Source organism: Felis catus, chromosome C1 (genome assembly GCF_018350175.1).
Source record: "Felis catus isolate Fca126 chromosome C1, F.catus_Fca126_mat1.0, whole genome shotgun sequence".
Classification (NCBI taxonomy): domain Eukaryota; kingdom Metazoa; phylum Chordata; class Mammalia; order Carnivora; family Felidae; genus Felis; species Felis catus.
Window position 1 is genome coordinate 99,402,992 of NC_058375.1, and position 15,976 is coordinate 99,418,967.

Consider the following 15,976-nt stretch of genomic DNA (forward strand, 5'->3'; position numbering starts at 1 on the left):
AGGGCCCCTCTTTGTTTTATTTTCTCCCTTTTACCCTCATCCTCACTCACCACTTCCCTCCCTTCTCTGGTACCCACTCTGGTGTAGTTAATGTATGACCTTCCAGTCCGTCTAGTAAATGTCTGTTTAGATAAATGTGCATCCATTTAAAAAGTGTTTGTAAGTGTATGTTTTAAAACTATACAAATAATATTGTGCTACAAATTTTATTTCTTACTTTAACCTTCCAACTTTACATTTTTGAGAGATATCCATATGCTACATGTAAATCTAGTTTTATTTTTTTATTAATTAATTTGTCTTTTTTTAAATTTTTTTTAACGTTTATTTATTTTTGAGACAGAGAGAGACAGAGCATGAACGGGGGTGGGGCAGAGAGAGAGGGAGACACAGAATCGGAAGCAGGCTCCAGGCTCCAAGCCATCAGCCCAGAGCCCGACGTGGGGTTTGAACTCACGGACCGCGAGATCGTGACCTGAGTCGAAGTCGGACGTCTAACCGACTGAGCCACCCAGGTGCCCCTATTTTATTTTTTAAAATTTACATCCAAATTAACATATAGTGCAACAATGATTTCAGGAGTAGATTCCTTGGTGCCCCTTACTCGTTTAGCCCATCCCCCCTCCCACACCCCCTCCCGTAATCCTCAGTTTGTTCTCCATATTTATGAGTCTCTTCTGTTTTGTCCCCCTCCCTGTTTTTATATTATTTTTGTTTCCCTTCCCTTATGTTCATCTGTTTTGTCTCTTAAAGTCCTCATAGGAGTGAAGTCATATGATTTTTGTCTTTCTCTGACTGACAAATTTCGCTTAGCATAATACCCTCCAGTTCTATCCACATAGTTGCAAATGGCAAGATTTCATTCTTTTTGATTGCCGAGTAATACTCCATTGTATACATATACCACATTTTCTTTATCCATTCATCCATCGATGGACATTTGGGCTCTTTCCATACTTTGGCTATTGTTGATAGTGCTGCTATAAACATGGGGGTGCATGTGTCCCTTCAAAACAGCACACCTGTATCCCTTGGCTAAATACCTAGTAGTGCAATTGCTGGGTCGTAGAGTAGTTCTATTTTTAATTTTTTGAGGAACCACCACACTGTTTTCCAGAGTGGCTGCACCAGTTTGCATTCCCACCAGCAGTGCAACAGAGATCCTCTTTTTCCCCATCCTCTCCAATATCTGTCATTGCCTGAATCGTTAATGTTAGCCATTCTGACAGGTGTGAGGTGGTATCTCAGTGTGTTTTTGATTTGTATTTCCCTGATGATGAGTGATGTGGAGCATTTTTTCATGTGTCAGTTGGCCATCTGGCTGTCTTTTTTGGAGAAGTGTCTAGTCATGTCTTTTGCCCATTTCTTCACTAGGCTATTTGTTTTTTGGGTGTTGAGTTTGAGAAATTCTTTATAGATTTTGGATACAAACCCTTTATCTGATACGTCATTTGCAAATATCTTCTTCCATTCTGTCAGTTGCCTTTTAGTTTTGCTGATTGTTTCCTTCACTGTGCAGAAGCTTCTTATTTTGATGAGGTCCCAATAGTTCATTTTTGCTTTTGTTTCCCTTGCCTCTGGAGACGTGTTGAGTAAGAAGTTGCTGCGGCCAAGGTCAAAGAGGGTTTTTTTCTGTTTTCTCCTGGAGGATTTTGATGGCTTCCTGTCTTATGTTTAGGTCTTTCATCCATTTTGGGCTGATTTTTGTGTATGGTGTAAGAAAGTGGTCCAGGTTCATTTTTCTGCATGTCGCTGTCCAGTTTTCCCAGCACCACTTGCTGAAGACACTGTCTTTATTCCATTGGATAGTCTTTCCTGCTTTGTCAAAGATTAGTTGGCCATACCATTGTGGGTCCATTTGTGGATTCTCTATTCTGTTCCGTTGATCTGAGTGTCTGTTTCTGTGCCATATTTTTTAAATTTTTTTCAAGTTTCAGTTATTTATTTTGAGAAAGAGAATGAGCACGTGTGCACAGGCAGGGGAGGAGGGGAGAGAAAGGGAGAGAGAGAATCCCAAGCAGGCTCCCTGCTGTCAGCACAGAGCCCAATGCTAGGTTCGATCTCATGAACAATGAGATCATGACCTGAGCCAAAACCAAGAGTCAGATGCTTAGCCAACTGAGCCACCCAGGCGCCCCTGCAAATCTAGTTTTGATATTTCCACCTGCTGCATACTATTCTATCATATGCACTTGCCAACTGTACTTATCCATATATTTCAGGACACACCCCCAAGTTTTGCTCCCAAAACACTTCTATGAACATCCACATATATTGCTATACTTACACTGCTCTCTAGGCTAGTCAGAGAAACTATCCCTAGAGAGAAGTGTTCAGTTTCTCCTCTTTCAAAACTGTCTGGTTTTTCTGAGGTATGTCCTCCCTAGGAGAGCTGCAGTCACCTACCTTCTCATACCCGTTGTGCAACGTTTTCTTTCAACTCATCCTCACCAGCACTTGGTATGTGTCAGACTTTATATAGTTTTTACCAAGCTGATGATGTGCGATGCGATCTCAGTGGTGTTCTGTTGGGCTCTTCTCTGACTGCCAGTTGGGCCGATTTTCTGTCTCCTCACATGATTATCTGTCACTCAAGATTCCCCTTCTGCTGAAATGCCTTTGCATGTCCATTGTCCTTTTCTCTCCGTTGTTGTTTCCATCTTTTCATTAGCTGATTTGCACCAATTCCTTGCACATTCTGGCTGTTAACACTCCAAAGTTTTGGGTATTGCAAATATCTTCTGGACTGTCACCAGCCATCTGTCACTGTTAGTTTTGTGATGTCCTTCATTGAACCCAAGTCTTCCATTTTTGTATTGTTGTCATTCATCAATTTATCTCGACATTTTCAGTTTATGAGGTTTTTACTTAACCCAAAGGCAAACTAGTATTCCCCAGTGTTTTCTTCAATTAGCACATTTTGAAGTCACTGCATTTTGAGACACTTTTTAATGCATCAGGATAGGGGTTCAGTTTTATTTTTCTCCATTTAGTAAAATCGTCTTCTCCACGATTTTTGAAATAGTCTACACTTTCACTCTATATTCATTTAGCAGTCCTTATCATATACTTGCTTCTCCTAGATGCATGCTTTATTTGGGGATTTTTCATCCTTTCCACTGGAATGTTTGCTAGCTCTGCACTTCAGCCTGACAGTTGTCATTTCTATTCTTTCTCGAATGTCTCATTTTCAAGTAGAGTGGTTCAGTCCCTTGCTTCTTCTTTTTCAAAGTGGCTTGGTTCCTCAAGAGCCATTATTCTTCCATATAAAATTTGAAATCAGCTCATCACAATCCCAGAAATGCTTGCTGTGAATTTGATTGGACTTGTAATGAACTATAAAGCAATCTGGGGAGCAGAATCCCTAATAGTACCTAGAGTTATCTGTATTCAAATGCGAATGTTGCAAATGTTCGCAGGTAGAGTTGAAACAAATAGGAATATCCCTCTTTTTTTTTTCTTATTTGAAGTCTTTTTATTTTTTTTCAATATATGAAGTTTATTGTCAAATTGGTTTCCATACAACACCCAGTGCTCATCCCAACAGGTGCCCTCCTCAATACCCATCACCCACCCTCCCCTCCCTCCCACCCCCCATCAACCCTCAGTTTATTCTCAGTTTTTAAGAGTCTCTTATGCTTTGGCTCTCTCCCACTCTAACCTCGTTTTTTTTTGTTTTCCTTCCCCTCCTCCATGGGTTTCTGTTAAGTTTCTCGGAATATCCCTCTTTTTGCTCTGTCATTGTTCACCTGTTCCACTGGGCTAGATACTCCACAAGAGCAGGGACATGGTCTGTCTTGTTCATGTGCTTAGACTGGTGCCGTGCACAGAATGGACACTCAGTAAACACTTTTGGAATGAATGAAGGGAAGCCAGATCTATCAGAAATGGAACATCAGCTCTTTCTGGTTTCCTCACCTCATCTATAGGCATCCACCAACCTCTGGGGCAGGGAGTAAGGTCACCAGATACAACTTGCTATAAAGTGCTTTCGTGGTGCAAACAACTGCCTAGTTAAGGGCCAGCTCAAGGAGCACTTTGAATTGATCTGCCTGGAATTCTAACGAGAAGAGTGAATCCACATGGCCCCTGACCTGACTTAACCCCTTAGTTCCAATGAATCCACACATTCCTGAGTTTATCTTCCTGATAAACTGAGTAACCTGAGATATCGAGCCCCTGGCAATGTTATTGAATGAATGAGTAATGCAACAAGTTACAAAGTTCTTCAAAGAAGGTTGGAGGATTATCTCCTCCCTGTTCTCTCCTGGTTTTCCAGCCTCTGCTCCTGGCATATAGTGGGTGGAATTGTGGGAAGGGAGGTCATACGAAGTGATGATCGATTGTTCTGTTTTTGTTTTCCTTTTGCTTCTACTCCCCTCACTTTGTTTTTCTGAGGGAGAGAATGAAGAGGACAGGACTGGAAAGGTGGCAGATTTCTAATGAAATCACTTTTTTTTTTTTTTTTTTTAAGAAAATGATAACACTAAAACCATAAGGCAAACCAGTAGGGGGTGTTAAAGATAAAATTACCACTCAGAAGTCAATGGAAATGCAGTTATAGGCAATTATTGCATGTTCTCTGTGTCCCTTGTAAGCGAATTGACCTTTAAAAATAAAATTGCTCTTGATTGTTTTTAAATCTCATTTTCTGTGTCTCTGAGATTGTTTCCAACTGGTATCTGTATATTTTTAAAATCTCCAAGTGTACCGTCATAAATAATAGTAATCAAAGTTTCTTGCATTATTAACTTTCCCTTATATTAAAAAAAAAATACTCCTATTGCCCATCTGGCCATGAATAAGCAAGTCATAATAGTCCCCTAGACTGGAATATTATGCAGCCATTAAATAGTGTTTTAAAGAAGTTTAAGATATATGGCAATGTTTAATATAGAATCTTTTCTTTTTTTTTTTTAATTTTTTTTTTCAACGTTTATTTATTTTTGGGACAGAGAGAGACAGAGCATGAACGGGGGAGGGGCAGAGAGAGAGGGAGACACAGAATCGGAAACAGGCTCCAGGCTCTGAGCCATCAGCCCAGAGCCCGACGCGGGGCTCGAACTCACGGACCGTGAGATCGTGACCTGGCTGAAGTCGGACGCTTAACCGACTGCGCCACCCAGGCGCCCCTAGAATCTTTTCTTTTAAATTAATGTTTATTTATTTGAGAGAGAGAGAGAGAGAGAGAGAGCATAAGCAGAGAGAGGGGAGGGGCAGAAAGAGAGGGAGACACAGAATCTGAAGCAGGCTCCACGCTCCAGCACAGAGCCCAACGCGCGGCTCAAACACATGGGCAGCAGACCACGAGATCATGACCTGACCTGAAGTCAGACGCTTAACCGACTGAGCCACCCTGGCGCCCCTATTATATAATCTTATATAAAAAAAATAAGATACAAAACCACATATAGAGAATATTCTTTTTTGAGTTTTTTGATGTTTAAAATAATGATTATGGGATTATGGGTTGGTTTTATTTTCTTCCTTATGTAGCTCTCCTCTGTAATTTCCAGGTTCTCTTCCATAAATGTCATTCTTACAATCCAAAAAAAAGTATAAAATTACTCATGTCTTTCTGATGGAAGTTAATTTGTCCTGGAGGTATCTTTTGAGGTAGGTAGGAAATAGGTACGGTTTTTCTCATTTAAAGTAGATTCCTGAGACATCATAAAGAGCCCTGCCTCAAATCACATAATTCATGACAGAGAACTGGAATCTGAAAGAGAAACCAACCTCTTGGACTTGGTCCTGGCCTCACTTAATAAACCTGGTGAGAAAAGCACAGGGCTGGTATCTTCTCAGAGCCTCTACTTGGCTGGTTCAGAGGAACATCCTTCCTCCCTGCACTGACAGCCCCTGGAGGAGACCCAGACAGAGAGTGAGCTGAGGCTCCCCTTCCCAGGTAAACTCTCTTCAGCCTTTTGCCACGGGAAGGGAAGAATCTGGAAACACATCTCTGGATTATCACGATTTCCAAGTGAGTGGCTCTATCCAACTGAGATCGCTCCAGATACAAATGCTGTTGTCAGCAAAGAGCAATGTGTCCATGTTCGTAAATTACTGGAAGGCTAACTTCAGATACGTCGTGTCTCCAATCCTTGAACACTTAAGAATAGGGATTGTGTCTATTCTTTTCCGAAGGCTCCTAGCCAAATTCCCAATACAGAGACATTACGCTTGCCATGTAATCTTTCTAGATACTCATTAACTCACTAACCATTGGCCTTAGAACATTGTACCTTGAGGGCACTTCTTCAAATTCAAACCCGGTGGACAGTGTATGAAATGTGCAACATCTTATTACGATGTGAGGTGACTCATTCATCAGTGTGGGATCTCTACATTGCCATTCAGAGAATCGATAAATCTTGTGATTTACTTTCAAGTGGCTCTTTTAATTTTTTGAAGGGCCAAATGACAACTATTTCTTTTGGTCATAGCTCTCGATAAATTGATTGCCTGGGCTCACCTACAGAGATTTCGCTTCAACTGACCCCCAATGGAGCCCAGGCTTTGGAATTCTTTTAAATCTCTTTTGATAATTCTATTGCTCAGCCAGGGTTGAGAACTATTAATTTAAAGTCTGAATTTCGGCTCTATGACATATTTAGTATCCATGATTTATTTGATGGCAAGTCTTTGGTCAAGAATGTAACATCCAATTATAACACAGATCCCACGGGTAAGATCAGATTTAGGATTTTCCATGAGATTTCCAGAAATGTACTGCAGCAACAATCAAGTATTGTTGGATATTTTCTATTTGTCTAATACCCTCCGAAGAAGCACTAGGAGAAACCGGTTTTCTTAAATCTGTAGCTCAATTTAGGGAGAATGACTTCCTTGCAGTATTAAGCCTTCCAAACCATGAACATTATTTATTCCTGAATTTGTTTAGGTCTTATATCAGCCAGGGTCCAGTGACGAGATGGAAACCAGATCAGTCATTTGAATGGGGAAATTTTAATATAAAAATTTATGTCCAGGGTGCCTGGGTGGTTCGGTCAGTTGAGTGTCCGACTTCGGCTCAGGTCACGATCTCACGGTTCGTGAGTTCGAGTCCCGCGTCCAGCTCTGTACTGACAGCTCAGAGCCTGGAGCCTGCTTCCGATTCTGTGTCTCCCTCATTCTCTGCCCCTCCCCCGCTCATGTTCTGCCTCTCTCTCTCAAAAATAAACGTTAATTTTTTTTAAATATCAAAAATATTTTTTAAATATTAAAAAAAATTGTATGACTAGTACAGCTAGAACAAAGGTGGGTATCTATTCTTACAAGGGTAGAGGGTGACCCTAAGGGGTACGGAAGGAGCAACCACCAAAAATAGCTACTCCCTCTGGATAGTGAGGACATGTGAAAGGGTCCCCTTCCCCACCACCAAGGCTGAGGTTCAGACCTCTCTGGAGGAGGCGTGGCTACCATGGGAAGCTGCAACCCACGGGTGATGGGGAAGCAGGGAGGGCCGCAGCTGACTCCCAGGAGTGACCAACCACTGTGCAGAGGGGGACGTTCCTGGAGGGCACGGGCTGAACCGCTGCCTACGCAGGACGGAACTTCCTGCGTAGTGGGTGGGTGGGGGTAGTAGCTATCAGGCACGCACCCCCAACCTCAGAGAGAAAATTGTCACTCTTTTACCAGATCTCTTTTCTTGATGGTTTTAGAGGCTGTGGGCAACACCCAGGGAAAATCACGATGCAGTTCTACGAGAACCCAGCCCTTTGTTAACAGAAGGATATGCTACTTACGGTAGCAAGAGCAGCCTTTAAAAAGGAAAATGTGGATACCAAAGAAATCTCGGTTACCTGTGTTGAAAGGGAAGACTTTTGCTGCTAAGCCAGCAGCCCTCGCCCCAGGGCACTGGGCTCCCGGGGGGGGGGGGGGGGCCTTCCAGCCTTGCCTCAACTGGGTCCAGAATCGGTCCTTCCCCCCACCAGCCTTCTCTCCCACAGCGCGGGGATCTGATCTTCCACATACGAAGCACAGATCCGGGCACAGAAAGACAGAATCTCTTCTGACTAATTTTCAGAGGAGCCAGGGGCAGAGGCTCTTCTGTGTAAAGGCAGAGACGCGGCTGGACGGATGTTGTGGCAGAGAAAGAAACAAGAGTGGGTGAAGGAACAAGGAGATTCAAGGCATTGTCCATCTGGCAAGAAAGGGGACGGGAAAAAGACAATAATGCCTCAGGGGCTGTAAACTATGATTCCAGATCGATATCAAAAGAGCCGTATCAGAAACTAGTTCTGGAGAGGAAATTGGTGAACTTTGCTTCAGGACAGGATACGGTGGATAAAATCATCTTAGGGCTGCTTTTCAAATTTAAGCAAGTGACCTGATCTGAGGCCAAGGGCACATAAGGGAGCCTGTTGGGAGTTGGAACAGGCTACTTGGGGCTGCCTTGGCACTTCCGACCCCCTGCCCTATCTCCAATGTCTGCCGAAACCTTACCCCAGCTCCAGGCCCAGACCCTGCCCCCTCGCTACTGCCCTCCACGTTCTCTTCAGATTCGTCCTCCTCCAGCAGCTGGCAGAGGGAGGAGAAAAGTCCAAGGATGCTGGAGCCCAGGTGGCCATGAAGTGTTGCTGCGCGACATCACTCAGTAGCTTGAGGAGACCCCAGACAGGTGTGACACAGGGCCCCGGGGACAGTCACGGGAGAAAGAAGAGGCTTCCCACGAAAGAAATAGGGCTCTTCCTGAGCTAGGAGCCCTGCAAGAGATTTTAATTTAATGTTACCTTGACGCCAGCTCGCAAAGAGGAAGAGGCTTCCTTGAATTCTCTGCAATTCCGAGTAGTAGTGCGAATGTGTGTATATCTCTGTGTGTGTTTGTGTGTATGTGTGCGTTCAGATGCAGCTCCCTTGAGAAAGGGATAAAAGGAGGTTGAGTGGGATTTTTAAGAGGAACCTATATGAGTACCCAGGGCATCGTGGAAAACTCTATTTTAAAAGAACTGATTCTGGGGCACCCGGGTGGCTCAATTGGTTGAGCGTCCAACTTTGGCTCAGGTCATGATCTCATGTCCGTGAGTTCGAGCCCTGCTTCAGGCTCTGTGCTGACAGCTCAGAGCGTGGAGCCTGATTTGAATTCTGTGTCTCCCTCTCTCTCTCTCTGCCCCTCCCCACTCCCTCTCTCTCTCTCTCAAAAATAAATAAACATTTAAAAAAATTTAAAGAGCTAATCCTTCAAATTACACGTTTTGGATAGCCCTCATTTTTTTCTGTTTGGAAGGAAAACATTCCTGTTCTTTTTTTTTTTTTTTAATTTTTTTTCAACGTTTTTTATTTATTTTTGGGACAGAGAGAGACAGAGCATGAACAGGGGAGGGGCAGAGAGAGAGGGAGACACAGAATCGGAAACAGGCTCCAGGCTCCGAGCCATCAGCCCAGAGCCTGATGCGGGGCTCGAACTCACGGACCACGAGATCGTGACCTGGCTGAAGTCGGACGCTTAACCGACTGCGCCACCCAGGCGCCCCGAAAACATTCCTGTTCTTAGAGCTGACTCTTCTGGTGGTCCTTCAGCTAAGGACACAGCACAGTGCAATGACAAGGGAAGGGGCTGAGGTCCTGCTTTGACATTAAGCAGGAGCTCTGTGATGCTGGGAAAACATGTGCCCCCTCCCAGCCTCATTTCCAGTCTGTAAAACAGGAGGTCAGCCCCAGTTATTTCTGGTGTAGAATTTTCATTCCAGAGGCTCAGCGTCCTTTGCAAAACCCACACTGCTGGTAAGCAATCGCCCTATCCCCTGCATAGCCCTCCGCCAGCTCAAGAGCCACATGCTGCTCCCTTGCTCTCGGTTCTGTAGGAGACATTTCTGATGGGCGGGGAAGGGGCTCAAAGGAAAGGACAAGCCTCAAGACCACCCAAGTGCCCAGCAGTTCTTTTCCTTCCCATATGTTGTCTTTGCCAACCCAGCCGTGTGATGCCAGCTCTGTCTACCCATGGATACGGAAGACGCACTTGGCCCACAGGGCCCTGGCTGGCAGGTGCACTCAATGCTCCTGGATCCTCTTCTCTTAGTATGCAGGTGTGTGTGGTTGGGAACCAGGACTGCAACTTGACCATGCCCGTCCCCGCCCCCCCCCCCCTGCTTTGGGGAATAGGAATGGCTGGCAATTGAGAAAGCTGCAGAGAAGCGTTTGCTGTGACATCTGGCTCTTAGACCCTCAGCATTCCTCCCAGGATGCCCACCCCTCTCTCCTGCTGTCTGAGGAGCTGGAAGCAGCCTCCTGGATCCTCTGGGAGAACAAGGTGATTTCAGTCACACATATTTCTATGACATGGATGTCCAAACAGGAAACCAAAAGGAACTGGCTTTTCAGTTTTGGGTTTTTTTTTTTTTTTTTTTTTAAGGCAGCACGCGGCCAGGGATGGACAAGACCAACATTACTGCCGTAATTCTAAATGCCTGCAGCTTAAGAAATCCACCACCGGATTGAGGTAACCGGATACAAAACGACTTGCACTGTTTAGAAAGCAAGGTTTCTGCACCGCCCACGGGCTGTGTGCGCCTGTATTTAGAAGTCCGCGCAGGACCTCGGCTGATGCTCCCGCACCTGCCAGGAGTTGCTGATGTGAACCAGGTGGCCTGCTTCAAGCCGAATTCAATTACCCAGATGGCAACTGTTTCCTAATTCAAAGCTTTAACATTGGCCTTATTATTTTTTTTTTCCATTATGAAAAATGAGAGGGGGCAGAAAACACATAGAGCCTGAGCACTTCTGGTTTATGAGATTAGAGGCAAGATAGGGAGATGGGTCCCTGGCCTCCCCCAGCTCCCTGCAGCTCCGGCCTGCAGCGCTGGGGGGCCTGGATGACTGGCTGCTTGTTCCAGGAACAGCAGTGACGGCCCTACTCCTGGGCCCCTCCTTGGGAAGCTGTAAGAATTCTCCCTTGCTCATTAGCGATTGCATTCGCAGATGGGATCTCTCTCTTTTTGTGCTGTGTTTTGTTTTGTTATTTAAGGAGAAGGGAAAAATAAGAAGAGGACATTGCATTTGGAGACCACGCCTTCTTTTTCCTAAGGAGGCTCTCTGCCGTGTCAGTCCTCCCGGTTCAGAACGTGGCTATTCAAGCGTCTTATTCTCACGGTGAACGTGTCCCAGTGGGCTGCTGGTGCCGTGCGTTAGCAGTGGGTTCACTTCCCCGGTCCTCACCTGTGGCTTGGGGAGAACCAGTTCAGACAGGTGGAGAGCCCAGCGGCCCCCACCCACCCCGCTCCCGCCCTCCGCACTCTGTTTACTGCCGCAGGCTGGCAGAATATACGGGCCCACGGTTGGGTAAAGGAGGTTGGTGGGGGGAGAGAAAAGCCAGCGTCAAGTAGATTCTGTGCTCACGCCCTTCTCCTCTAGAAGAATTTTCGTGGACGCCTTCCTCCTTCTTTCGGTCTTCTTTCTCTCAGACTGAGTAGGAGTTTGAAATCGGGACAATTCCTCACGCGTTTTGGACAGTTACCGTGTGGCCGGGCGACGTTCCAATCATCCAGGTGTGTCGTGTCAGTGGATGGTTGTGGCGGCCTGGTGGTGGAGTTACTGATAAAAAGGTTCAAGAGTTTCGTGGGAATAAGGAAAATGCTGTTGCTCGGGAGACGTATGTGACTGGGGTCCTGTCTTTTGATCAGCCGTCTTGAGTCTACTGCCTCTATCGTCATTGCCGAGTCCCCCCACCTGCCCCTTCCCCGCCTCCCCCTCCGCTCCCCCCACCATCTCTCCTAACACCCTCCACCGCCATGCCTCCCACCAGACGCTAAATGTCAAATGGATGGGGAAGTCCGCAAATAAAAAACAAAACCAAGAGCTGAGATTTGTTTATACACGAACATCTTCTGCTTGAACTAGCTGGACAACTGAAGCTAACGTTTGCATTAATTTGGCCTTTTACGCTGTCTTCCTTACCCTCTCTTGTCCCAGTCTTTACATGGGGAATTGGGAGCCAGGTGGCTTAACTTTCCTTTAGTCTGGGGAATTGCCTCAAGAGCTGGTCTATGTGAGCCGTGGACCAAGTCCTGGGGCGCCTGGGTGGCTCAGTCGGTGGGGCGGCCGACTTCGGCTCAGGTCATGATCTCGCGGTCCGTGAGTTCGAGCCCCGCGTCGGGCTCTGTGCTGACGGCTCAGAGCCTGGAGCCTGTTTCAGATTCTGTGTCTCCCTCTCTCTCTGACCTTCCCCCATTCATGCTCTGTCTCTCTCTGTCTCAAAAATGAATAAACGTTAAAAAAAAATTTAAAAAAAAAAAAAAAGAAACCGACCAAGTCCTTGGCCTATCTGGAATTCAAGTTTAGCAGAAAACCATTAGAAAAACTGAAAAGGCCAGCAACTCCTCAGCTACTTGAGCCACCTTCTAGGGATAGGCTGTTGTAGGCTAACAGACTGTTAAAATTATGTCCAAATCCCAGGTGTGTGTGTGTGTGTGTGTGTGTGTGTTTTGTCATATCCAGAAATTTAAAGCCTCTGTTTGGGGGAAGCAGTGGGTAGTGGGAATTAAGGATGCATGTGTGCGCACAAAAAGCAAAACAAAATTAGCGTGTTATCTCAAAGATACATGGGGAGACACAGATGTCTTGGGAATCTGAATTCAATAAGATCAGAAGAGCTTTGATAAATGGCCTGATTGCGAAGGCTTAGCCCGGCATTCTGGGACTGCCAGAGAAATCTCTCCAAAGCACAAATCTGATCATGCTACCACCTCCCTGCTTCAAACCCTGCCGTGTCTCCCCATGGCCCACAGGATGAAGTCCAAGCCCTTAGACTGGCATCCCGTCCCTCCACGATGTGGACCCTGCTCACCTCCCCAGGCTGATCTCCCGCTTCTCTCCCCCTCACTAGTGACGCTCCAGCCACTTTAAATTACCGGCTCCCAACACACTAAGTCTATGTCCTGTGGGGTTTGACTATGCCACGCCTTTTGCGTACAACCCCCCTCCTCCCTCCACCCCCCTCCTCCCCAACACATACTGCTCTACTTCAGGAACTCCTACCCGTCTCTCAAGAGCCAACCAGGGAAGCCTTTCCAGCTCTGCTGACAGACGGGACCCTCCTTCCTTCACGCCCTCATGATCGATACATGCTTCCATGCACAGATATCCGGCACCCCTCACCCTGTTACTAATACCTCTGCCTGTCTTTCTTTTATGCCAGATGGGGAACTATTTGAGGCTAGAGAACATGTCTTGGTCATCTTTAGCCACCAGCAACAAGCACAGTGCTAGGCTCAGAGTAGATGCCCAATAAAGGGCTATTCTGGGTTTTGTTTTTTTGCATCAACTAGCCTTCTCTTTTGTTAAACGCGTAAACAACGTAGCATGCCAGAGGAAGGGGCTGGAAAGGATTCTTCTTGAGACGGGAAGAAAGAGAGGAAACCTTTCTTCGGGGCTTATCTGTGGGAGTCCATATGCGGAGGTCACCCATCAACCAAAATGGCAGCCTCTAGAGTAAAAGCCAAGCTGTGAAAAATGAATTGAGCCGGTTACTATTTTTGTCCCTGACCTACTTGTGGGTTACTTTCTACTGCTAGAGTTACAAAAACTCTGGGAGTTTGTGTAAATGAACCAAACGGCTTTTCGATGGTTTTGTATTCTCTCCTTTTCACTCCACTGGAAGGAAAACCCGCACAGTCCCTAAAACCCAGTTTTCATGCAAAAAAAGCATCTATGGAAGAGTGTAGATGGTTCTCAGTAGGACCGTCTTCCACGGGACTTTCTCGATTGTTTTTCCATGGAAGATTTAGCGGCCAGGAATAGCAAATCTATCCACCCCAGTGGCAGCATTCATTTCCTTAGTGCTCATGACTCTATTCCCCTGAGAACTAGAAGGGCTACACAGCAGTTATCTCCTCCTGCCTCCTCTGTGGCGGGCTTGCCCACACCGGGTTGTAAGCCTGCCCAAGCCCCGTCTCCGCTGGCTGAGCGCAGATGGGACTCTGGCAATAGACAATTTTCCGGTCTAGATCCTTTCTTTGTTGCCATTTTGGTTTGCAGTGCCCCAGTGGTCGCTGATTTCTAGAAGACAGATGATGAGGTGTCACATGTCAGGACACTGTAACATTCGATAGATCTGCAGTTGGAGTGAGGGCCATAGACACGTCCAGGGAGTGGATGGTGGAGGAGGAGAGCAAAGCCCGGCTCTGAAAGTCAGGCTTCTGTGGAGAAGCAGTGGAAAAAACAACTTACCGTCTTCCCTACTAGGACTGCTTAATAAGAACAACTGATTTAAGTGGCTGTTGCACGAAAGGGATGCTGAGGGGAAACCGAGCGCTTGACTCTCTTTGGTGATAATCGTTCCCGGGACAGGCACCAAGGAAATGCTGTTTTCTGAATTTCCAGAAGCAGAACTTGAGGGCTTCAAAACTCATTAAAGGAAGAAAATATGTTCAGGAGAGTCCTAAGGAGCCCTAAGAGGGAATTAAGAGATGAGTAGAAAATGGAGGCTGTGAGGAAAAGTTGGGGGGGGGGCGTGCAGTGGGCAGATTTATTTCACTGACAGATTTCGGATATCAGTGGTGTGCCCAGCGCCGTGCTGGGAGATAATCTGTCTGCTGCTGGACAGGGGAAAAGAGATCTGCAATGGTGGGATAGACGTGGTCTCAGAGGAACTTTGGACGGTGAGAAGAGCTGGCTTTAATGCAGTGACAGTGGTAACTAAACGGCTTTCTGGGGGACCTAGGATATAATGAAAGATAAAGATGCATGCTTACAATTGTTTCCACACCGACTCGCACGCGAGCTGGGCCAAAAGGACTTTTCAGCAAGTGCTTGTTCAAAGTGCTAGCACTCTTGGCTCAAAGTACTCACTTGCATCATATTTTTCATACATCTGCTGACTCGATTCACAATGGCTGGGCCAAGCCTCCCTGGTTGTGTCAGATCCTCCTCGAGGCCATCCACTCTTGGCAGCCTTGGGTCTACGAATGCTGAGTCTCCAGGGCCAGTTTCATTGTGACCCAAGCTAGGAGCTTAAAAAGAGCTGATAGGATGAGAGGCAGGTAGAATAGAGAGGCAGAACTTGCCCAGCTATCTCTTCTGGAAGTATTGCTTCTCCCCGGCACTGCTCTAGGAGTTGGAAGAGGTACACAAAACTCAGCCACTCTCCTGGGACCATCCAGTGTCAATTACTCCCTGGGCCTCGGGGCCTTCATTAAAAAAATGAAGGCAGTGTTCCATCTCGAAAGTTCACTCTCAATAGAACTTCGAGTGTTCTCCCGAGAGGAAGAAAGAAGGCTTTCCCAAGAAAAGGACTTTTTTCTCCTTTGGTCATCTATATTTTAAAGTGCCTCTCTCAAAGGGCACCTGGGTGGCTCAGTCGGTTGAGCGTCCAACTTCAGCTCAGGTCATGATCTCATGGTCTGTGGGTTCGAGCCCCACATCGGGCTCTGTGCTGACAGCTCAGAGCCTGGAGCCTGCTTTGGGTTCTGTGTCTCCTTCTCTCTCTCTGCCCTTCCCCGCCTCATGCTCTGTCTCTCTCTCTCTCTCTCTCTCTCTCTCTCTCTCTCTGTCAAAAATAAAGAAATATTTTTAAAAATTTTAAAAATAATAAAGTGCCTCTCTCATATCTGAGACGCCTGCACCTCAGTGCTGCCACGCTGTCCCTCTGTCTTGATTCCACGGACCTGTCCAGAGCTCCATATGACAACCAGGTGGGTATTCCTTCTACTACTCTTTCCCAGAAGACATTTGCAACTCTTGCTTTTTGACCATACTTTTCACCTTCACCTCTTAAAATTAGCCATTCACTCCTGGCAATAACCTTTACTCCTAAAAACACCCCTAAAGACTGCCCAGAAGTGCCTAGACCATATCACCTGGGGGTACTGTTTAGAGAAAGCATCAACCTTAGAGGACCCAGAGTGAAGCCCTTTCTGATATTCTGAAATTTTTTGTTGAATTATGTTTCTTTCAGTAAGACTGCAATGGCCAGTGACATTATCAAAAACCTTGCAAATGGATTGGGATTTGCCTCTGGAGGTGGTCAGGTGGATCAGAACGA

General features: G+C 46.1%; 1 long non-coding RNA gene across 1 annotated transcript; it reads left to right on the top strand.

Moving 5' to 3' along the window:
- Window positions 1-10,100: 10,100 nt before the first annotated feature.
- On the top strand, window positions 10,101-12,112 carry LOC123379018. The gene is made up of 3 exons (XR_006582924.1): window positions 10,101-10,249; window positions 10,352-10,438; window positions 10,964-12,112. It is a non-coding gene; the product is annotated as an uncharacterized LOC123379018 (long non-coding RNA).
- The last annotated feature ends 3,864 nt before the right edge of the window (window positions 12,113-15,976 follow it).